The sequence below is a fragment of the Ambystoma mexicanum genome, chromosome 1p, assembly GCF_040938575.1.
Source record: "Ambystoma mexicanum isolate Mex_15411 chromosome 1p, UKY_AmexF1_1, whole genome shotgun sequence".
NCBI classification, from domain to species: domain Eukaryota; kingdom Metazoa; phylum Chordata; class Amphibia; order Caudata; family Ambystomatidae; genus Ambystoma; species Ambystoma mexicanum.
Genome location: NC_090921.1, coordinates 1,028,978,191 through 1,029,001,193, shown reverse-complemented (window position 1 = coordinate 1,029,001,193; position 23,003 = coordinate 1,028,978,191). Strand labels below are relative to the sequence as shown.

The 23,003-nt window shown below is 42.2% G+C and overlaps 4 non-coding genes across 4 annotated transcripts; all 4 read left to right on the top strand.

Annotated features, from left to right (window-relative positions):
* Nucleotides 1-6,342: 6,342 nt before the first annotated feature.
* TRNAY-AUA (transfer RNA tyrosine (anticodon AUA)) lies at nt 6,343-6,428 on the top strand. The gene is given in 2 exon segments: nt 6,343-6,379; nt 6,393-6,428. It is a non-coding gene; the product is annotated as a tRNA-Tyr (tRNA).
* Nucleotides 6,429-13,359: 6,931 nt separating this feature from the next.
* TRNAY-AUA (transfer RNA tyrosine (anticodon AUA)) lies at nt 13,360-13,445 on the top strand. The gene is given in 2 exon segments: nt 13,360-13,396; nt 13,410-13,445. It is a non-coding gene; the product is annotated as a tRNA-Tyr (tRNA).
* A 1,833-nt stretch (nt 13,446-15,278) lies between these two features.
* On the top strand, nt 15,279-15,364 carry TRNAY-AUA (transfer RNA tyrosine (anticodon AUA)). The gene is given in 2 exon segments: nt 15,279-15,315; nt 15,329-15,364. It is a non-coding gene; the product is annotated as a tRNA-Tyr (tRNA).
* A 1,833-nt stretch (nt 15,365-17,197) lies between these two features.
* Nucleotides 17,198-17,283, top strand: TRNAY-AUA (transfer RNA tyrosine (anticodon AUA)). The gene is given in 2 exon segments: nt 17,198-17,234; nt 17,248-17,283. It is a non-coding gene; the product is annotated as a tRNA-Tyr (tRNA).
* The last annotated feature ends 5,720 nt before the right edge of the window (nt 17,284-23,003 follow it).

Sequence of the window (23,003 nt, the reverse complement as noted above, 5' to 3'; positions counted from 1 at the left end):
AATGTGTTTATATTTTTGATATAACACCTGTTTGGAGTAGTTTGTAAGCGCTCTTGCTTTGTGTGCTCACTGCGGGCTTTCAGTCACCCTCACCCCTCTTGAGACCTAGTCTTGACCGCCGCGATCGCTACCTTGATTGGTCTGGCTTGTCCAGAGGTTACCCTGTTCTAAGTAATTAGGTTGGCCTTCTGAACTTCTGCGCCACCAGGACAGAGTTCAGAAATCCGTCTTAACAGCTGCAAACTCTCAAGTGGTTAATAACCACTGAACAGGTTATCATGTCTGTTCTTGCGAGAGAGGGGCGCCCGCTACCTTTGTAAAACTATTTGTTAAGGAACCTGGGATTGGTAACCCTAGGTCTCCTGGGGGCAACCAGACGTGGTCTCCCTCTCACTGTGCTTAGAGAGGCATCAGCTTCACCTCACTGATGATCCCCAACAAGGGTGAAACACGTGTATGGGGTTGCTGGTGGTACTCTCGTTCAGATTGGAATTGCCATTGTATTTCGGTGCTGGACTGCCCCTGGGCAGGACAAAGACTGATATGCAAATGGATATTTCCCATCTGTGAAAGGCACAGTGAGTAAAAGCAGTGGCTGCGAACTCTCAAGTGGTTAATAACCACTGAACAGGTTATCATGTCTGTTCTTGCGAGAGAGGGGCGCCCGCTACCTTTGTAAAACTATTTGTTAAGGAACCTGGGATTGGTAACCCTAGGTCTCCTGGGGGCAACCAGACGTGGTCTCCCTCTCACTGTGCTTAGAGAGGCATCAGCTTCACCTCACTGATGATCCCCAACAAGGGTGAAACACGTGTATGGGGTTGCTGGTGGTACTCTCGTTCAGATTGGAATTGCCATTGTATTTCGGTGCTGGACTGCCCCTGGGCAGGACAAAGACTGATATGCAAATGGATATTTCCCATCTGTGAAAGGCACAGTGAGTAAAAGCAGTGGCTGCGAACTCTCAAGTGGTTAATAACCACTGAACAGGTTATCATGTCTGTTCTTGCGAGAGAGGGGCGCCCGCTACCTTTGTAAAACTATTTGTTAAGGAACCTGGGATTGGTAACCCTAGGTCTCCTGGGGGCAACCAGACGTGGTCTCCCTCTCACTGTGCTTAGAGAGGCATCAGCTTCACCTCACTGATGATCCCCAACAAGGGTGAAACACGTGTATGGGGTTGCTGGTGGTACTCTCGTTCAGATTGGAATTGCCATTGTATTTCGGTGCTGGACTGCCCCTGGGCAGGACAAAGACTGATATGCAAATGGATATTTCCCATCTGTGAAAGGCACAGTGAGTAAAAGCAGTGGCTGCGAACTCTCAAGTGGTTAATAACCACTGAACAGGTTATCATGTCTGTTCTTGCGAGAGAGGGGCGCCCGCTACCTTTGTAAAATTATAATTATATTATATTTCATCACTGAAAATAGATGCCTTTTGCTTTGAGGCTGTGGCCACGTTATTTTTCTGTCCGACACCAACCTTCATTGGTTTCCTGTGAGGTGTTTGGATCCCAATCTCTTGCTATGAACTGGCAAAACAGCAGAATCCCCTTGACAATCTTGTTTCTCAAGAGAAATGAGAGAACACTATACACCATCCAAGATATTAAAATATAGTCAAGGCCCAACACGGCTGAATACTCTGAGGAGATGGCCTGTGAGGCGCCTCCTTTCAACTTTTCCTCCTTAGTACGGTGGTCAGTAAAATACGGGAGACTGCGGAGGGGGTCCATTTTTTTAATTGGGAACGATGTGCTTTTACTCAATTCGGGAACCTCACAAGCCAAATTTGTAGTATTTTGCACGAATTGCAAGAGATGTTTACATGTCGACGGTTGAAGTGGAAGCTCGTATTTAGCTTGCTAGAATATTTTTGGAAAGCCTTTGATAGCTCAGTTGGTAGAGCGGAGGACTGTAGTGGTAAAACAGGCTTATTTAGGTCGCTGGTTCAAATCCGACGCAAAGGACTTTTGCCAAATGCAAATTTTATTGAATACTTGGAAAGTAAAATACTTGGAAAGTAAAATAACAGACAATTTATAATTATATTATATTTCATCACTGAAAATAGATGCCTTTTGCTTTGAGGTAGTGGCCACGTTGTTTTTCTGCCTGACACCAATTCTTCATTGGTTTCCTGTGAGGTCTTTTGGATTCCCATCTCTTGCTATGAACTGGCAAAACAGCAGAATCCCCTTGACAATCTTGATTTCTCGAGGGAAATGAGAGAACACTATACACTATCCAAGATGTTAAAATATTGTCAAGGCCCAACACTGCTGAATACTCTGAGGAGATGGCCTGTGAGGTGCTGCCTTTCAACTTTTCCTCCTTAGTATGGTGGTCAGTAACATGCGGGCGACTGCAGAGTGGGTTATTTTTTTAATTTGGAACTGATGTGATTTTACTCAATTCGGGAACCTCACGAGCCAAATTTGTAATATTTTGTACGAATTTTAAGAGATGTTTACAGGACGATGGCTGAAGTGGAAGCTCGTATCGTGCTTCCTAGAAACGACTTTGCCAAGCCGTCGATAGCTCAGTTGGTAGAGCCGAGGACTGTAGTGAAAAAACAGGCAACCTTAGGTTGCTTGTTCAAATCCGGCTTGAAGGACTTTCGACAAATGCAAACTTTATGGAATACTTGGAAAGTAAAATAACAGACAATTTATAATTATATTATATTTCATCACTGAAAATAGATGCCTTTTGCTTTGAGGCTGTGGACACGTTATTTTTCTGTCCGACACCAATCTTCATTGGTTTCCTGAGGGGTGTTTTGGATCCCCATCTCTTGCTATGAACTGGCAAAACAGCAGAATCCCCTTGACAATCTTGATTTCACAAGGGAAATGAGAGAACACGATACACCATCCAAGATATTAAAATATTGTCAAGGCCCAACACTGCTGAATACTCTGAGGAGATGGCCTGTGAGGCGCCGCCTTTCAACTTTTCCTCCTTAGTATGGTGATCAGTAACATGCGGGAGACTGCGGAGGGGGTCTTTTTTTAATTGGGAACTGATGTGCTTTTACTCAATTCGGGAACCTCACAAGCCAAATTTGTAGTATTTTGCACGAAATGGAAATGGAAGCTCGTATTGACCTTGCTAAAGAGAGTGAGTATCCAATCCTTCGATAGCTCAGTTGGTAGAGCGGAGGACTGTAGTGATGAAACAGGCATCCTTAGGTTGCTGGTTCAAATCCGGCTGGAGGGACTTTTGCCAAATGCAAATTTTATTGAATACTTGGAAAGTAAAATACTTGGAAAGTAAAATAACAGACAATTTATAATTATATTATATTTCATCACTGAAAATAGATGCCTTTTGCTTTGAGTTAGTGGCCATGTTATTTTTCTGTCCGACACCAACCTTCATTGGTTTCCTGTGAGGTGTTTGGATCCCAATCTCTTGCTATGAACTGGCAAAACAGCAGAATCCCCTTGACAATCTTGATTTCTCAAGGGAAATGAGAGAACACTATACACCATCCAAGATATTAAAATATTGTCAAGGCCCAACACTGCTGAATACTCTGAGGAGATGGCCTGTGAGGCGCCGCCTTTCAACTTTTCCTCCTTAGTATGGTGGTCAGTAACATGTGGGAGACTGCGGAGAGGGTCATTTTTTAAATTGGGAACGATGTGCTCTTACTCAATTCGGGAACCTCACAAGCCAAATTTGTAGTATTTTGCACGAATTGCAAGAGATGTTTACATGTCGACGGTTGAAATAGAAGCTCGTATTGCGCTTGCTAGAGAGCAATTTGTCAAGCCTTCGATAGCTCAGTTGGTAGAGCAGAGGACTGTAGTGGTGAAACAGACATCTGTAGGTCGCTGGTTCAAATCCGCGTGGAAGGACTTTTGCCAAATGCACATTTTATTGAATACTTGGAAAGTAAAATACTTGGAAAGTAAAATAACTGACAGTTTATAATTATATTATATTTCATCACTGAAACTAGATGCCTTTTGCTTTGAGGCTGTGGCCACGTTATTTTTCTGTCCGACACCAACCTTCATTGGTTTCCTGTGAGGTGTTTGGATCCCAATCTCTTGCTATGAACTGGCAAAACAGCAGAATCCCCTTGACAATCTTGTTTCTCAAGAGAAATGAGAGAACACTATACACCATCCAAGATATTAAAATATAGTCAAGGCCCAACACGGCTGAATACTCTGAGGAGATGGCCTGTGAGGCGCCTCCTTTCAACTTTTCCTCCTTAGTATGGTGGTCAGTAAAATGCGGGAGACTGCGGAGGGGGTCAATTTTTTTAATTGGGAACGATGTGCTTTTACTCAATTCGGGAACCTCACAAGCCAAATTTGTAGTATTTTGCACGAATTGCAAGAGATGTTTACATGTCGACGGTTGAAGTGGAAGCTCGTATTTAGCTTGCTAGAATATTTTTGGAAAGTCTTTGATAGCTCAGTTGGTAGAGCGGAGGACTGTAGTGGTAAAACAGGCTTATTTAGGTCGCTGGTTCAAATCCGACGCAAAGGACTTTTGCCAAATGCAAATTTTATTGAATACTTGGAAAGTAAAATACTTGGAAAGTAAAATAACAGACAATTTATAATTATATTATATTTCATCACTGAAAAAAAGATGCCTTTTGCTTTGAGGCTGTGGCCACGTTATTTTTCTGTATGACACCAATCTTCATTGGTTTCCTGTGAGGTGTTTGGCTCCCAATCTCTTGCTATGAACTGGTAAAACAGAAGAATCCCCTTGACAATCTTGATTGCTCAAGGGAAATGAGAGAACACTATACACCATCCACGATATTAAAATATTGTCAAGGCCCAACACTGCTGAATACTCTGAGGAGATGGCCTGTGAGGCGCCGCCTTTCAACTTTTCCTCCTTAGTATGGTGGTCAGCAACATGTGGGAGACTGCGGAGAGGGTCATTTTTTTAATTGGGAACAATGTGCTCTTACTCAATTCGGGAACCTCACAAGCCAAATTTGTAGTATTTTGCACGAATTGCAAGAGATGTTTACATGTCGACGGTTGAAATGGAAGCTCGTATTGAGCTTGCTAGAGAATAATTTGCCAAGCCTTCGATAGCTCAGTTGGTATGCCGGTGGACAGTAGTGGTGAATCAAGCATCGTTAGGTTGCTGGTTCAAATCTGGCTCAAGGACTTTTGCCAAATGCAAATTATATTGAATACTTGGAAAGTAAAATAACAGCCAATTTATAATTATATTATATTTCATCACTGAAAATAGACGCCTTTTGCTTTGAGGCTGTGGCCATGTTATTTTTCTGTCCGACACCAATCTTCATTGGTTTCCTGTGAGGTGGTTTGGATCCCCATCTCTTGCTGTGAACTGGCAAAACAGCAGAATCCCCTTGACAATCTTGATTTCTCAAGGGAAATGAGAGAACACCATAGACCATCCAAGATATTAAAATATTGTCAAGGCCCAACACTGCTGAATACTCTGAGGAGATGGCCTGTGAGGCGCCGCCTTTCAACTTTTCCCCCTTACTATGGTGGTCAGTAACATGCGGGAGACTGCGGAGGGGGTCATTTTTTTAATTGGGAACTGATGTGCTTTTACTCAATTCGGGAACCTCACAAGCCACATTTTTAGTATTTTGCACGAATTGCAAGAGATGTGTACATGTCGACGGTTGAAGTTGAAGCTCGTATTGAGCTTGCTAAAGTATATGTGACAAGTCTACGATAGCTTAGTTGGTAGAGCGGAGGACTGTAGTAGAAAAACAGGCTTCCTTAGGTTGCTGGTTCAAATCTGGAGTGAAGGACTTTAACCACATGCAAATTTTATTGAAAACTTGGAAAGTAAAATACTTGGAAAGTAAAATAACAGACAATTTGTAATTATTTTATATTTCATCACTGAAAATAGATGCCTTTTGCTTTGAGGCTGTGGCCACGTTATTTTTCTGTCTGACACCTATATTCATTGGTTTCCTGTGAGGTGTTTTGGTTCCCCATCTCTTACTATGAACTGACAAAACAGCAGACGCCCCTAGACAATCTTTATTTCTCAAGGGAAATGAGGGAACACTATACACCATCCAAGATATTAAAATATTGTCAAGGCCCAACACTGCTGAATACTCTGAGGAGATGGCCTGTGAGGTGCTGCCTTTCAACTTTTCCTCATTAGTATGGTGGTCAGTAACATGCGGGAGACTGCGGAGGGTGTCATTTTTTTATTGGGAACGATGTGCTTTTACTCGATTCGGGAACCTCACAAGCCAAATTTGTAGTATTTTGCACGAATTGCAAGAGATGGTTACATGTCGAAGGTTGAAGTGGAAGCTCGTTTTGAGCTTGCTAGAGAGTGACTATCCAAGCCTTCGATAGCTCAGTTGGTAGAGCGGAGGACTATAGTGATGAAACAGGCATCCTTAGGTTGCTGGTTCAAGTCCGGCTTGAAGGACTTTTGCCAAATGCACATTTTATTGAATACTTGGAAAGTAAAATACTTGGAAAGTAAAATAACAGACAATTTATAATTATATTATATTTCATCACTGAAAATAGATGCCTTTTGCTCTGAGGTAGTGGCCACGTTATTTTTCTGTCCGACACCAATCTTCATTGGTTTCCTGTGAGGTGTTTGGCTCCCAATCTCTTGCTATGAACTGGCAAAATAGCAGAATCCCCTTGACAATCTTGATTTCTCAAGGGAAATGAGAGAACACTATACACCATCCAAGATATTAAAATATTGTCAAGGCCCAACACTGCTGAATAGTCTGAGGAGATGGCCTGTGAGGCGCCACCTTTCAACTTTTCCTCCTTAGTATGGTGTCAGTAACATGTGGGAGACTGCGGAGAGGGTCATTTTTTAAATTGGGAAGGATGTGCTCTTACTCAATTCGGGAACCTCACAAGCCAAATTTGTAGTATTTTGCACGAATTGCAAGAGATGTTTACATGTCGACGGTTGAAATGGAAGCTCGTATTGAGCTTGCTAGAGAATGATTTGCCAAGCCTTCGATAGCTCAGTTGGTAGAGCAGAGGACTGTAGTGGTGAAACAGACATCTGTAGGTCGCTGGTTCAAACCCGGCTCGAAGGACTTTTGCCAAATGCACATTTTATTGAATACTTGGAAAGTAAAATACTTGGAAATTAAAATAACTGACAGTTTATAATTATATTATATTTCATCACAGAAAATAGATGCCTTTTGCTCTGAGGTAGTGGCCACGTTATTTTTCTGTCCGACACCAACATTCATTGGTTTCCTGTTAGGTGTTTGGATCCCAATCTCTTGCTATGAACTGGCAAAACAGCAGAATCCCCTTGACAATCTTGTTTCTCAAGAGAAATGAGAGAACACTATACACCATCCAAGATATTAAAATCTAGTCAAGGCCCAACACGGCTGAATACTCTGAGGAGATGGCCTGTGAGGCGCCGCCTTTCAACTTTTCCTCCTTAGTATGGTGGTCAGTAACATGCGGGAGACTGCGGAGGGGGTCATTTTTTTAATTGGGAACTGATGTGCTTTTACTCAATTCGGGAACCTCACAAGCCAAATTTGTAGTATTTTGCACGAATTGCAAGAGATGTTTACATGTCGACGGTTGAAGTGGAAGCTCGTATTTAGCTTGCTAGAATATTTTTGGAAAGTCTTTGATAGCTCAGTTGGTAGAGCGTAGGACTGTAGTGGTGAAACAGACATCTGTAGGTCGCTGGTTCAAACCCGGCTCGAAGGACTTTTGCCAAATGCACATTTTATTGAATACTTGGAAAGTAAAATACTTGGAAAGTAAAATAACTGACAGTTTATAATTATATTATATTTCATCCCTGAAAATAGATGCCTTTTGCTTTGAGGTAGTGGCCATGTTATTTTTCTGTCCGACACCAACCTTCATTGGTTTCCTGTGAGGTGTTTGGATCCCAATCTCTTGCTATGAACTGGCAAAATAGCAGAATCCCCTTGACAATCTTGATTTCTCAAGGGAAATGAGAGAACACTATACACCATCCAAGATATTAAAATATTGTCAAGGCCCAACACTGCTGAATACTCTGAGGAGATGGCCTGTGAGGCGCCACCTTTCAACTTTTCCTCATTAGTATGGTGGTCAGTAACATGCGGGCGACTGCGGAGGGGGTCATTTTTTTTATTGGGAACAATGTGCTTTTACTCAATTCGGGAACCTCACAAGCCAAATTTGTAGTATTTTGCACGAATTGCAAGAGATGGTTACATGTCGACGGTTGAAGTGGAAGCTCGTTTTGAGCTTGCAAGAGAGTGACTATCCAAGCCTTCGATAGCTCAGTTGGTAGAGCGGAGGACTGTAGTGATGAAAAAGGCATCCTTAGGTTGCTGGTTCAAGTCCGGCTTGAAGGACTTTTGCCAAATGCAAATTTTATTGAATACTTGGAAAGTAAAATACTTGGAAAGTAAAATAACAGACAATTTATAATTATATTATATTTCATCACTGAAAAAAGATGCCTTTTGCTTTGTGGCTGTGGCCACGTTATTTTTCTGTCCGACACCAATCTTCGTTGGTTTTCTGTGAGGTGTTTGGATCCCCATCTCTTGCTATGCACTGGCAAAACAGCAAAATCCCCTTGACAATCTTGATTTCTCAAGGGAAATGAGAGAACACTATACACCATCCAAGATATTAAAATATTGTCAAGGCCCAACACGGCTGAATACTCTGAGGAGATGGCCTGTGAGGCGCCGCCTTTCAACTTTTCCTCCTTAGTATGGTGGTCAGTAAGATGCGGGAGACTGCGGAGGGGGTCATTTTTTTAATTGGGAACAAAGTGCTTTTACTCAATTCGGGAACCTCACAAGCCAAATTTGAAGTATTTTGCACGAATTGCAAGAGATGTTTACATGTCGACGGGTGAAGTGGAAGCTCGTATTGAGCTTGCTAGAGAATGATTTGCCAACCCTTCGATAGCTCAGTTGGTAGAAGGAGGACTGTAGTGGTGAAACAGGCATCCTTTGATTGCTGGTTCAAATCCGGCTCGCAGGAATTTTGCCAAATGCAAATTTTATTGAATACTTGGAAAGTAAAATACTTGGAAAGGAAAATAACAGACAATTTATAATAACATTATATTTCATTACTGAAAATAGATGCCTTTTGCTTTGAGGCTGTGGCCACGTTATTTTTCTGTCCGACACCAATCTTCATTGGTTTTCTGTGAGGTGTTTTGGATCCCCATCTCTTGCTATGAACTGGCAAAACAGCAGAATCCCCTTGACAATCTTGATTTCTCAAGGGAAATGAGAGAACACTATACACCATCCAAGATATTAAAATATTGTCAAGGCCCAACACTGCTGAATACTCTGAGGAGATGGCCTGTGAGGCGCCGCCTTTCAACTTTTACTCCTTAGTATGGTGGTCAGTAACATGCGGGAGACTGCGGAGAGGGTCATTTTTTTTAATAGGGAACTGATGTGCTTTTACTCAGTTCGGGAACCTCACAAGCCAAATTTGCAGTATTTTGCACGAATTGCAAGAGATATATACATGTCGACGGTTGAAGTGGAAGCTCGTATTGAGCTTGCTAGAGAATGATTTGCCAAGCCTTCGATAGCTCAGTTGTTAGAGTGGGGGACTGTAGTGGTGAAACAGACATCCTTAGGTAGTTGGTTCAAATGTGACTCGAAGGACTTTCGCCAAATGCAAATTTAATTGAATACCTGGAAAGTAAAATAACAGACAATTTATAATTATATTATATTTCATAACTGAAAATAGATGCCTTTTGCTTTGAGGCTGTGGCCACGTTGTTTTTCTGCCTGACACCAATTCTTCATTGGTTTCCTGTGAGGTCTTTTGGATTCCCATCTCTTGCTATGAACTGGCAAAACAGCAGAATCTCCTTGACAATCTTGATTTCTCGAGGGAAATGAGAGAACACTATACACTATCCAAGATGTTAAAATATTGTCAAGGCCCAACACTGCTGAATACTCTGAGGAGATGGCCTGTGAGGTGCTGCCTTTCAACTTTTCCTCCTTAGTATGGTGGTCAGTAACATGCGGGCGACTGCAGAGTGGGTTATTTTTTTAATTTGGAACTGATGTGATTTTACTCAATTCGGGAACCTCACGAGCCAAATTTGTAATATTTTGTACGAATTTTAAGAGATGTTTACAGGACGATGGCTGAAGTGGAAGCTCGTATCGTGCTTCCTAGAAACGACTTTGCCAAGCCGTCGATAGCTCAGTTGGTAGAGCCGAGGACTGTAGTGAAAAAACAGGCAACCTTAGGTTGCTTGTTCAAATCCGGCTTGAAGGACTTTCGACAAATGCAAACTTTATGGAATACTTGGAAAGTAAAATAACAGACAATTTATAATTATATTATATTTCATCACTGAAAATAGATGCCTTTTGCTTTGAGGCTGTGGACACGTTATTTTTCTGTCCGACACCAATCTTCATTGGTTTCCTGAGGGGTGTTTTGGATCCCCATCTCTTGCTATGAACTGGCAAAACAGCAGAATCCCCTTGACAATCTTGATTTCACAAGGGAAATGAGAGAACACGATACACCATCCAAGATATTAAAATATTGTCAAGGCCCAACACTGCTGAATACTCTGAGGAGATGGCCTGTGAGGCGCCGCCTTTCAACTTTTCCTCCTTAGTATGGTGATCAGTAACATGCGGGAGACTGCGGAGGGGGTCTTTTTTTAATTGGGAACTGATGTGCTTTTACTCAATTCGGGAACCTCACAAGCCAAATTTGTAGTATTTTGCACGAAATGGAAATGGAAGCTCGTATTGACCTTGCTAAAGAGAGTGAGTATCCAAGCCTTCGATAGCTCAGTTGGTAGAGCGGAGGACTGTAGTGATGAAACAGGCATCCTTAGGTTGCTGGTTCAAATCCGGCTGGAAGGACTTTTGCCAAATGCAAATTTTATTGAATACTTGGAAAGTAAAATACTTGGAAAGTAAAATAACAGACAATTTATAATTATATTATATTTCATCACTGAAAATAGATGCCTTTTGCTTTGAGGTAGTGGCCATGTTATTTTTCTGTCCGACACCAACCTTCATTGGTTTCCTGTGAGGTGTTTGGATCCCAATCTCTTGCTATGAACTGGCAAAACAGCAGAATCCCCTTGACAATCTTGATTTCTCAAGGGAAATGAGAGAACACTATACACCATCCAAGATATTAAAATATTGTCAAGGCCCAACACTGCTGAATACTCTGAGGAGATGGCCTGTGAGGCGCCGCCTTTCAACTTTTCCTCCTTAGTATGGTGGTCAGTAACATGTGGGAGACTGCGGAGAGGGTCATTTTTTAAATTGGGAACGATGTGCTCTTACTCAATTCGGGAACCTCACAAGCCAAATTTGTAGTATTTTGCACGAATTGCAAGAGATGTTTACATGTCGACGGTTGAAATAGAAGCTCGTATTGCGCTTGCTAGAAAGCAATTTGTCAAGCCTTCGATAGCTCAGTTGGTAGAGCAGAGGACTGTAGTGGTGAAACAGACATCTGTAGGTCGCTGGTTCAAATCCGGGTGGAAGGACTTTTGCCAAATGCACATTTTATTGAATACTTGGAAAGTAAAATACTTGGAAAGTAAAATAACTGACAGTTTATAATTATATTATATTTCATCACTGAAACTAGATGCCTTTTGCTTTGAGGCTGTGGCCACGTTATTTTTCTGTCCGACACCAACCTTCATTGGTTTCCTGTGAGGTGTTTGGATCCCAATCTCTTGCTATGAACTGGCAAAACAGCAGAATCCCCTTGACAATCTTGTTTCTCAAGAGAAATGAGAGAACACTATACACCATCCAAGATATTAAAATATAGTCAAGGCCCAACACGGCTGAATACTCTGAGGAGATGGCCTGTGAGGCGCCTCCTTTCAACTTTTCCTCCTTAGTATGGTGGTCAGTAAAATGCGGGAGACTGCGGAGGGGGTCAATTTTTTTAATTGGGAACGATGTGCTTTTACTCAATTCGGGAACCTCACAAGCCAAATTTGTAGTATTTTGCACGAATTGCAAGAGATGTTTACATGTAAACGGTTGAAGTGGAAGCTCGTATTTAGCTTGCTAGAATATTTTTGGAAAGCCTTTGATAGCTCAGTTGGTAGTGCGGAGGACTGTAGTGGTAAAACAGGCTTATTTAGGTCGCTGGTTCAAATCCGACGCAAAGGACTTTTGCCAAATGCAAATTTTATTGAATACTTGGAAAGTAAAATACTTGGAAAGTAAAATAACAGACAATTTATAATTATATTATATTTCATCACTGAAAAAAAGATGCCTTTTGCTTTGAGGCTGTGGCCACGTTATTTTTCTGTATGACACCAATCTTCATTGGTTTCCTGTGAGGTGTTTGGCTCCCAATCTCTTGCTATGAACTGGTAAAACAGAAGAATCCCCTTGACAATCTTGATTGCTCAAGGGAAATGAGAGAACACTATACACCATCCACGATATTAAAATATTGTCAAGGCCCAACACTGCTGAATCCTCTGAGGAGATGGCCTGTGAGGCGCCGCCTTTCAACTTTTCCTCCTTAGTATGGTGGTCAGTAACATGTGGGAGACTGCGGAGAGGGTCATTTTTTTAATTGGGAACAATGTGCTCTTACTCAATTCGGGAACCTCACAAGCCAAATTTGTAGTATTTTGCACGAATTGCAAGAGATGTTTACATGTCGACGGTTGAAATGGAAGCTCGTATTGAGCTTGCTAGAGAATAATTTGCCAAGCCTTCGATAGCTCAGTTGGTATGCCGGTGGACAGTAGTGGTGAATCAAGCATCCTTAGGTTGCTGGTTCAAATCTGGCTCAAGGACTTTTGCCAAATGCAAATTATATTGAATACTTGGAAAGTAAAATAACAGACAATTTATAATTATATTATATTTCATCACTGAAAATAGACGCCTTTTGCTTTGAGGCTGTGGCCATGTTATTTTTCTGTCCGAAACCAATCTTCATTGGTTTCCTGTGAGGTGGTTTGGATCCCCATCTCTTGCTGTGAACTGGCAAAACAGCAGAATCCCCTTGACAATCTTGATTTCTCAAGGGAAATGAGAGAACACCATAGACCATCCAAGATATTAAAATATTGTCAAGGCCCAACACTGCTGAATACTCTGAGGAGATGGCCTGTGAGGCGCCGCATTTCAACTTTTCCTCCTTACTATGGTGGTCAGTAACATGCGGGAGACTGCGGAGGGGGTCATTTTTTTAATTGGGAACTGATGTGCTTTTACTCAATTCGGGAACCTCACAAGCCAAATTTGTAGTATTTTGCACGAATTGCAAGAGATGGTTACATGTCGAAGGTTGAAGTGGAAGCTCGTTTTGAGCTTGCTAGAGAGTGACTATCCAAGCCTTCGATAGCTCAGTTGGTAGAGCGGAGGACTATAGTGATGAAACAGGCATCCTTAGGTTGCTGGTTCAAGTCCGGCTTGAAGGACTTTTGCCAAATGCAAATTTTATTGAATACTTGGAAAGTAAAATACTTGGAAAGTAAAATAACAGACAATTTATAATTATATTATATTTCATCACTGAAAAAAGATGCCTTTTGCTTTGAGGCTGTGGCCACGTTATTTTTCTGTCCGACACCAATCTTCGTTGGTTTTCTGTGAGGTGTTTTGGATCCCCATCTCTTGCTATGAACTCGCAAAACAGCAGAATCCCCTTGACAATCTTGATTTCTCAAGGGAAATGAGAGAACACTATACACCATCCAAGATATTAAAATTTTGTCAAGGCCCAACACGGCTGAATACTCTGAGGAGAAGGCCTGTGAGGCGCCGCCTTTCAACTTTTCCTCCTTAGTATGGTGGTCAGTAACATGCGGGAGACTGCGGAGGGGGTCATTTTTTTAATTGGGAACAAAGTGCTTTTACTCAATTCGGGAACCTCACAAGCCAAATTTGAAGTATTTTGCACGAATTGCAAGAGATGTTTACATGTCGACGGGTGAAGTGGAAGCTCGTATTGAGCTTGCTAGAGAATGATTTGCCAAGCCTTCGATAGCTCAGTTAGTAGAAGGAGGATTGTAGTGGTGAAACAGGCATCCTTTGGTCGCTGGTTCAAATCCGGCTCGCAGGACTTTTGCCAAATGCACATTTTATTGAATACTTGGAAAGTAAAATACTTGGAAAGGAAAATAACAGACAATTTATAATAATATTAAATTTCATTACAGAAAATAGATGCCTTTTGCTTTGAGGCTGTGGCCACGTTATTTTTCTGTCCGACACCAATCTTCATTGGTTTCCTGTGAGGTGTTTTGGATCGCCATCTCTTGCTATGAACTGGCAAAACAGCAGAATCCCCTTGACAATCTTGATTTTTCAAGGGAAATGAGAGAACACTATACACCATCCAAGATATTCAAATATTGTCAAGGCCCAACACTGCTGAATACTCTGAGGAGATGGCCTGTGAGGCGCTGCCTTTCAACTTTTACTCCTTAGTATGGTGGTCAGTAACATGCGGGAGACTGCGGAGAGGGTAATTTTTTTAATAGGGAACTGATGTGCTTTTACTCAATTCGGGAACCTCACAAGCCAAATTTGCAGTATTTTACACGAATTGCAAGAGATATTTACATGTCGACGGTTGAAGTGGAAGCTCGTATTGAGCTTGCTAGAGAATGATTTGCCAAGCCTTCGATAGCTCAGTTGTTAGAGTGGAGGACTGTAGATGTGAAACAGACATCCTTAGGTAGTTGGTTCAAATCTGGCTCAAGGACTTTTGCCAAATGCAAATTATATTGAATACTTGGAAAGTAAAATAACAGACAATTTATAATTATATTATATTTCATCACTGAAAATAGACGCCTTTTGCTTTGAGGCTGTGGCCATGTTATTTTTCTGTCCGACACCAATCTTCATTGGTTTCCTGTGAGGTGGTTTGGATCCCCATCTCTTGCTGTGAACTGGCAAAACAGCAGAATCCCCTTGACAATCTTGATTTCTCAAGGGAAATGAGAGAACACCATAGACCATCCAAGATATTAAAATATTGTCAAGGCCCAACACTGCTGAATACTCTGAGGAGATGGCCTGTGAGGCGCCGCCTTTCAACTTTTCCTCCTTACTATGGTGGTCAGTAACATGCGGGAGACTGCGGAGGGGGTCATTTTTTTAATTGGGAACTGATGTGCTTTTACTCAATTCGGGAACCTCACAAGCCAAATTTGTAGTATTTTGCACGAATTGCAAGAGATGGTTACATGTCGAAGGTTGAAGTGGAAGCTCGTTTTGAGCTTGCTAGAGAGTGACTATCCAAGCCTTCGATAGCTCAGTTGGTAGAGCGGAGGACTATAGTGATGAAACAGGCATCCTTAGGTTGCTGGTTCAAGTCCGGCTTGAAGGACTTTTGCCAAATGCAAATTTTATTGAATACTTGGAAAGTAAAATACTTGGAAAGTAAAATAACAGACAATTTATAATTATATTATATTTCATCACTGAAAAAAGATGCCTTTTGCTTTGAGGCTGTGGCCACGTTATTTTTCTGTCCGACACCAATCTTCGTTGGTTTTCTGTGAGGTGTTTTGGATCCCCATCTCTTGCTATGAACTCGCAAAACAGCAGAATCCCCTTGACAATCTTGATTTCTCAAGGGAAATGAGAGAACACTATACACCATCCAAGATATTAAAATTTTGTCAAGGCCCAACACGGCTGAATACTCTGAGGAGAAGGCCTGTGAGGCGCCGCCTTTCAACTTTTCCTCCTTAGTATGGTGGTCAGTAACATGCGGGAGACTGCGGAGGGGGTCATTTTTTTAATTGGGAACAAAGTGCTTTTACTCAATTCGGGAACCTCACAAGCCAAATTTGAAGTATTTTGCACGAATTGCAAGAGATGTTTACATGTCGACGGGTGAAGTGGAAGCTCGTATTGAGCTTGCTAGAGAATGATTTGCCAAGCCTTCGATAGCTCAGTTAGTAGAAGGAGGATTGTAGTGGTGAAACAGGCATCCTTTGGTCGCTGGTTCAAATCCGGCTCGCAGGACTTTTGCCAAATGCACATTTTATTGAATACTTGGAAAGTAAAATACTTGGAAAGGAAAATAACAGACAATTTATAATAATATTAAATTTCATTACAGAAAATAGATGCCTTTTGCTTTGAGGCTGTGGCCACGTTATTTTTCTGTCCGACACCAATCTTCATTGGTTTCCTGTGAGGTGTTTTGGATCGCCATCTCTTGCTATGAACTGGCAAAACAGCAGAATCCCCTTGACAATCTTGATTTTTCAAGGGAAATGAGAGAACACTATACACCATCCAAGATATTCAAATATTGTCAAGGCCCAACACTGCTGAATACTCTGAGGAGATGGCCTGTGAGGCGCTGCCTTTCAACTTTTACTCCTTAGTATGGTGGTCAGTAACATGCGGGAGACTGCGGAGAGGGTAATTTTTTTAATAGGGAACTGATGTGCTTTTACTCAATTCGGGAACCTCACAAGCCAAATTTGCAGTATTTTACACGAATTGCAAGAGATATTTACATGTCGACGGTTGAAGTGGAAGCTCGTATTGAGCTTGCTAGAGAATGATTTGCCAAGCCTTCGATAGCTCAGTTGTTAGAGTGGAGGACTGTAGATGTGAAACAGACATCCTTAGGTAGTTGGTTCAAATCTGGCTCAAGGACTTTTGCCAAATGCAAATTATATTGAATACTTGGAAAGTAAAATAACAGACAATTTATAATTATATTATATTTCATCACTGAAAATAGACGCCTTTTGCTTTGAGGCTGTGGCCATGTTAATTTTCTGTCCGACACCAATCTTCATTGGTTTCCTGTGAGGTGGTTTGGATCCCCATCTCTTGCTGTGAACTGGCAAAACAGCAGAATCCCCTTGACAATCTTGATTTCTCAAGGGAAATGAGAGAACACCATAGACCATCCAAGATATTAAAATATTGTCAAGGCCCAACACTGCTGAATACTCTGAGGAGATGGCCTGTGAGGCGCCGCCTTTCAACTTTTCCTCCTTACTATGGTGGTCAGTAACATGCGGGAGACTGCGGAGGGGGTCATTTTTTTAATTGGGAACTGATGTGCTTTTACTCAATTCGGGAACCTCACAAGCCAAATTTGTAGTATTTTGCACGAATTGCAAGAGATGGTTACATGTCGAAGGTTGAAATGGAAGCTCGTTTTGAGCTTGCTAGAGAGTGACTATCCAAGCCTTCGATAGCTCAGTTGGTAGAGCGGAGGACTATAGTGATGAAACAGGCATCCTTAGGTTGCTGGTTCAAGTCCGGCTTGAAGGACTTTTGCCAAATGCAAATTTTATTGAATACTTGGAAAGTAAAATACTTGGAAAGTAAAATAACAGACAATTTATAATTATATTATATTTCATCACTGAAAAAAGATGCCTTTTGCTTTGAGGCTGTGGCCACGTTATTTTTCTGTCCGACACCAATCTTCGTTGGTTTTCTGTGAGGTGTTTTGGATCCCCATCTCTTGCTATGAACTGGCAAAACAGCAGAATCCCCTTGACAATCTTGATTTCTCAAGGGAAATGAGAGAACACTATACACCATCCAAGATATTAAAATTTTGTCAAGGCCCAACACGGCTGAATACTCTGAGGAGAAGGCCTGTGAGGCGCCGCCTTTCAACTTTTCCTCCTTAGTATGGTGGTCAGTAACATGCGGGAGACTGCGGAGGGGGTCATTTTTTTAATTGGGAACAAAGTGCTTTTACTCAATTCGGGAACCTCACAAGCCAAATTTGAAGTATTTTGCACGAATTGCAAGAGATGTTTACATGTCTACGGGTGAAGTGGAAGCTCGTATTGAGCTTGCTAGAGAATGCTTTGCCAAGCCTTCGATAGCTCAGTTGGTAGAGCTGTGGACTGTAGTGGTGAATCAGGCATGCTTTGGTGGCTGGTTCAAATCCGGTTGGAAGGACTTTTGCCAAATGCAAATTTTATTGAATACTTGGAAAGTAAAATAACAGACAATTTATAATTATATTATATTTCATCACTGAAAATAGACGCCTTTTGCTTTGAGGCTGTGGCCACGTTATTTTTCTGTCCGACACCAATCTTCATTGGTTTCTTGTGAGGTGTTTTGGATCCCCATCTCTTGCTGTGAACTGGCAAAACAGCAGAATCCCCTTGACAATCTTGATTTCTCAAGGGAAATGAGAGAACACCATACACCATCCAAGATATTAAAATATTGTCAAGGCCCAACACTGCTGAATACTCTGAGGAGATGGCCTGTGAGGCGCCGCCTTTCAACTTTTCCTCCTTACTATGGTGGTCAGTAACATGCGGGAGACTGCGGAGGGGGTTATTTTTTTAATTGGGAACTGATGTGCTTTTACTCAATTCGGGAACCTCACAAGCCACATTTTTAGTATTTTGCACGAATTGCAAGAGATGTTTACATGTCGACAGTTGAAGTGGAAGCTCGTATGGAGCTAACTAAAGTATATTTTCCAAGTCTATGATAGCTCAGTTGGTAGAGCGGAGGACTGTAGTAGTAAAACAGTTTTACTTAGGTCGCTGGTTCAAATCTGGAGTGAAGGACTTTAGCCACATGCACATTTTATTGAAAACTTGGAAAGTAAAATACTTGGAAAGTAAAATAACAGACAATTTATAATTATTTTATATTTCATCACTGAAAATAGATGCCTTTTGCTTTGAGGCTGTGGCCATGTTATTTTTCTGTCTGACACCTATATTCATTGGTTTCCTGTGAGTTGTTTTGGTTCCCCATCTCTTGCTATGAACTGGCAAAACAGCAGAAGCCCCTAGACAATCTTGATTTCTCAAGGGAAATGAGGGAACACTATACACCATCCAAGATATAAAAATATTGTCAAGGCCCAACACTGCTGAATACTCTGAGGAGATGGCCTGTGAGGCGCCACCTTTCAACTTTTCCTTTTTAGTATGGGCGTCAGTAACATGCGGGAGACTGCGGAGGGGGTCTTTTTTTTAATTGGGAACTGATGTGCTTTTACTCAATTCGGGAACCTCACAAGCCAAATTTGTAGTATTTTGCACGAATTGCAAGAGATGTTTACATGTCGATGGTTGAAGTGAAAGCTCGTATTGAGCTTGCTAGAGTATATTTGCTAAGCCTTCGATAGCTCAGTTGGTAGAGAGGAGGACTGTAGTGGTAAAGCAGGCTTCCTTAAGTTGCTGGTTCAAATCCGACGCAAATGACTTTTGCCAAATGCAAATTTAATTGAATACTTGGAAAGTAAAATAACAGACAATTTATAATTATATTATATTTCATCGCTGAAAATAGATGCCTTTTGCTTTGAGGCTGTGGCCACGTTGTTTTTTTGTCTGACACCAATCTTCATTGGTTTCCTGTGAGGTCTTTTGGATCCCCATCTCTTTCTATGAACTGGCAAAACAGCAGAATCACCTTGACAATCTTGATTTCACAAGGGAAATGAGAGAACACTATCCAAGATATTAAAATATTGTCAAGGGCCAACACTGCTGAAAACTCTGAGGAGATGGCCTGTGAGGCGCCGCCTTTCAACTTTTCCTCTTTAGTATGGTGGTCATTAACATGCGGGAGACTGCGGAGGGTGTCATTTTTTTAATTGGGAAATGATGTGCTTTTACTCAATTCGGGAACCTCACAAGCCAAATATGTAGTATTTTGCACAAATTGCAAGAGATGTTTACATGTCGACGATTGAAATGGAAGTTCGTATGGAGCTTGCTAGAGCGTAATTTGCCAAGCCTTCGATAGCTCAATTGGTAGAGCAGAGGTCTGTAGTGGTGAAACAGACATCTGTAGGTCACTGGTTCAAATCCGGCTTGAAGGACTTTTGCCAAATGCACATTTTATTGAATACCTGGAAAGTAAAATACTTGGAATGTAAAATAACTGACAGTTTATAATTATATTATATTTCATCACTGAAAATAGATGCCTTTTGCTTTGAGGTAGTGGCCATGTTATTTTTCTGTCCGACACCAACCTTCATTGGTTTCCTGTGAGGTGTTTGGATCCCAAACTCTTGCTATGAACTGGCAAAACAGCAGAATCCCCTTGACAATCTTGATTTCTCAAGGGAAATGAGAGAACACTATACACCATCCAAGATATTAAAATATTGTCAAGGCCCAACACTGCTGAATACTCTGAGGAGATGGCCTGTGAGGCGCCGCCTTTCAACTTTTCCTCCTTAGTATGGTGGTCAGTAACATGTGGGAGACTGCGGAGAGGGTCATTTTTTAAATTGGGAACGATGTGCTCTTACTCAATTCGGGAACCTCACAAGCCAAATTTGTAGTATTTTGCACGAATTGCAAGAGATGTTTACATGTCGACGGTTGAAATGGAAGCTCGTATTGAGCTTGCTAGAGAATGATTTGCCATGCCTTCGATAGCTCAGTTGGTAGAGCAGAGGACTGTAGTGGTGAAACAGACATCTGTAGGTCGCTGGTTCAAATCCGGCTCGAAGGACTTTTGCCAAATGTACATTTTATTGAATACTTGGAAAGTAGAATACTTGGAAAGTAAAATAACTGACAGTTTATAATTATATTATATTTCATCACTGAAAATAGATGCCTTTTGCTTTGAGGTAGTGGCCACGTTATTTTTCTGTCCGACACCAACCTTCATTGGTTTCCTGTGAGGTGTTTGGATCCCAATCTCTTGCTATGAACTGGCAAAACAGCAGAATCCCCTTGACAATCTTGTTTCTCAAGAGAAATGAGAGAACACTATACACCATCCAAGATATTAAAATATAGTCAAGGCCCAACACGGCTGAATACTCTGAGGAGATGGCCTGTGAGGCGCCGCCTTTCAACTTTTCCTCCTTAGTATGGTGGTCAGTAAAATGTGGGAGACTGCGGAGGGGGTTCATTTTTTTAATTGGGAACGATGTGCTTTTACTCAATTCGGGAACCTGAAAGGAAGCGCCCCCAATTCAGCACGATCCTCCCCGCAATGAGAGACAATAAGGGACTCTCCCGTAGTGGGAATAAGACCAAGACAGAGTGCGGGTGAGCGTAAGTGGGAGTTTATCCAAGGATAAGGCATGCAAAGAACTCTGCAACCTACGAGAGCGCTCTGCCTGACAATAGCAAAGACAGGCGTATTTCTAATACAAAAAACGTCATCAACACCTAAACACTATAGGGGGCACAAGTCAATTGGGATTGGGTGGTGTCGACTAACTATAGGTGTTGCTGCCGCGGGGTTGGTCTTGGCGGGACGACGTCACTGGTCAGCCTCGTGGGTTGGGTTGGGCCTGGCAGGCCGGCTTGAGGTCATCCGTGCGGTGTTGATGTGCTGGGGCAGCCTGTGACAATGACGAATACCTTTCCTGTCTCATTTGCCCTAGGCCATGCACACTACAGTTATTCAGAAAATGACATTTACGTTCATTAATAAATCGCTTCACCAGCTTATCTTATAAAATAAACACAACACATGAGGAATGCACCTCGTGAGAGGTCTGGTGGTTGTCGGTTGGGGTGAGATTTACCTGTGTCTTATTGACCGGTATTTTAGGTCACGGGACGGGGCTCTGGGACCTGGGCCGAGTGATACATGTCTGTCTGCTGCGTTAGAAGTTATTATATAGATGGGTCTCTGTGTCTTGTCCCAATGATGGGGGTCGTCCTTACACGGGGTCAGGATTCTTGGGGGGTTCGTGGGGATTTATGAGAGGGTGCTGGTAGATCAGTGGGTTCATCCGTGGGTTTATTACCGTGCTGTAAATAACACAGGTGGCGGGCTGTGGCCTTGGTTGCGGCGCCGGGGCCTCTGACTCTCTGAAGTAACGCCAGCTTGGTTGGGGGAGGTGAGGGAGCGCAGCACAAGTCTTAGCTTTTTTATCTGGCAGGCTTGGTGGGGTGGGAGAGGGAATGACCTTGCATATACTCACAAAGGTATTTTCCTCGTGCGTTGCTGATCAGTGAATGCAGAAGTTTTATACTGTTCTGCCTTATTTTAACGTTATTCAGACACACATATATATATATATATTTCATTTTCGTTACACATTTCTTTAATACAGTCGGTTCCAGTACCTTTTCATTACCTAACATTATGTTCACTACATTGTGTGCGTATTGTATGTACATTAGACGTTATACGAGGGATATCTAGGTTATGGCCTACAGGGATTGATGCTCGCCGCTTTGGGTGATTCAAAACATATATGAGTTCAAGTTTCTACATACTATTGAAAAACACTTTTACAAATAGAGGTTACACGTTTGGTCAACATCTTTCTCCGTGGTTATAGCAGCATTAGTCCAGACCTGGAGGGATATCATATAACGTTACATTTTTATGGTTCATTCACATTTTAAACAGAGGTAGTTCATTAATACCAATACTTGAACTATTTTCTACCTTCTTCAGATAGTGATGCTTCAGCTTTTTTCCCCGTTGCCCCGGCCTTGCGGTCCGGGTCATACGGGGTGCAATATCACATTGTTACTAATATAATGTTGCCGTGTTGGCATCTCGGGTTTAGCTCATCTCCGACTTTCTCATGGGAACGCGCTCGCAGCGGATCTGCCAGGGCTGCTGAGGCGGCAGAGATGCATGAAAGGCCCTCCAAAGGTGGGGGCCTCGTTACAGTGTGCTGAACTCACACCATGTTTGCTGTGCAAGATGGCGTCTAGGCCTAACTTAAGTTTCGGTAAATGCAAAGACAGGGTGCGTGTGGGCAATGTCGTCGGCGGGTGAACCCCCCTCCACCTGGGCCCGGGTGGCATGAGGGTGCTCCCACCGAGCCATGGTCCTCACCTGGGGAGGGAGCTGTAGGTGAGGAGGGCCTCGTGGCCATTCCTCCCCTACATTTCCCCCCTTTCGTTACTTAAAGTAACGAATTTCTTTAGCTCTTCTAATCTTCTACATTCTTGTTCCTCTAACACTGCACCATCCCATGCAGGGGTTCCTTTTATAGGCATCCATGCTCTGCACACCCCCCTTAAGCTCTCACCTCTCCTAGCATACTCGTCTGGTGTACATGT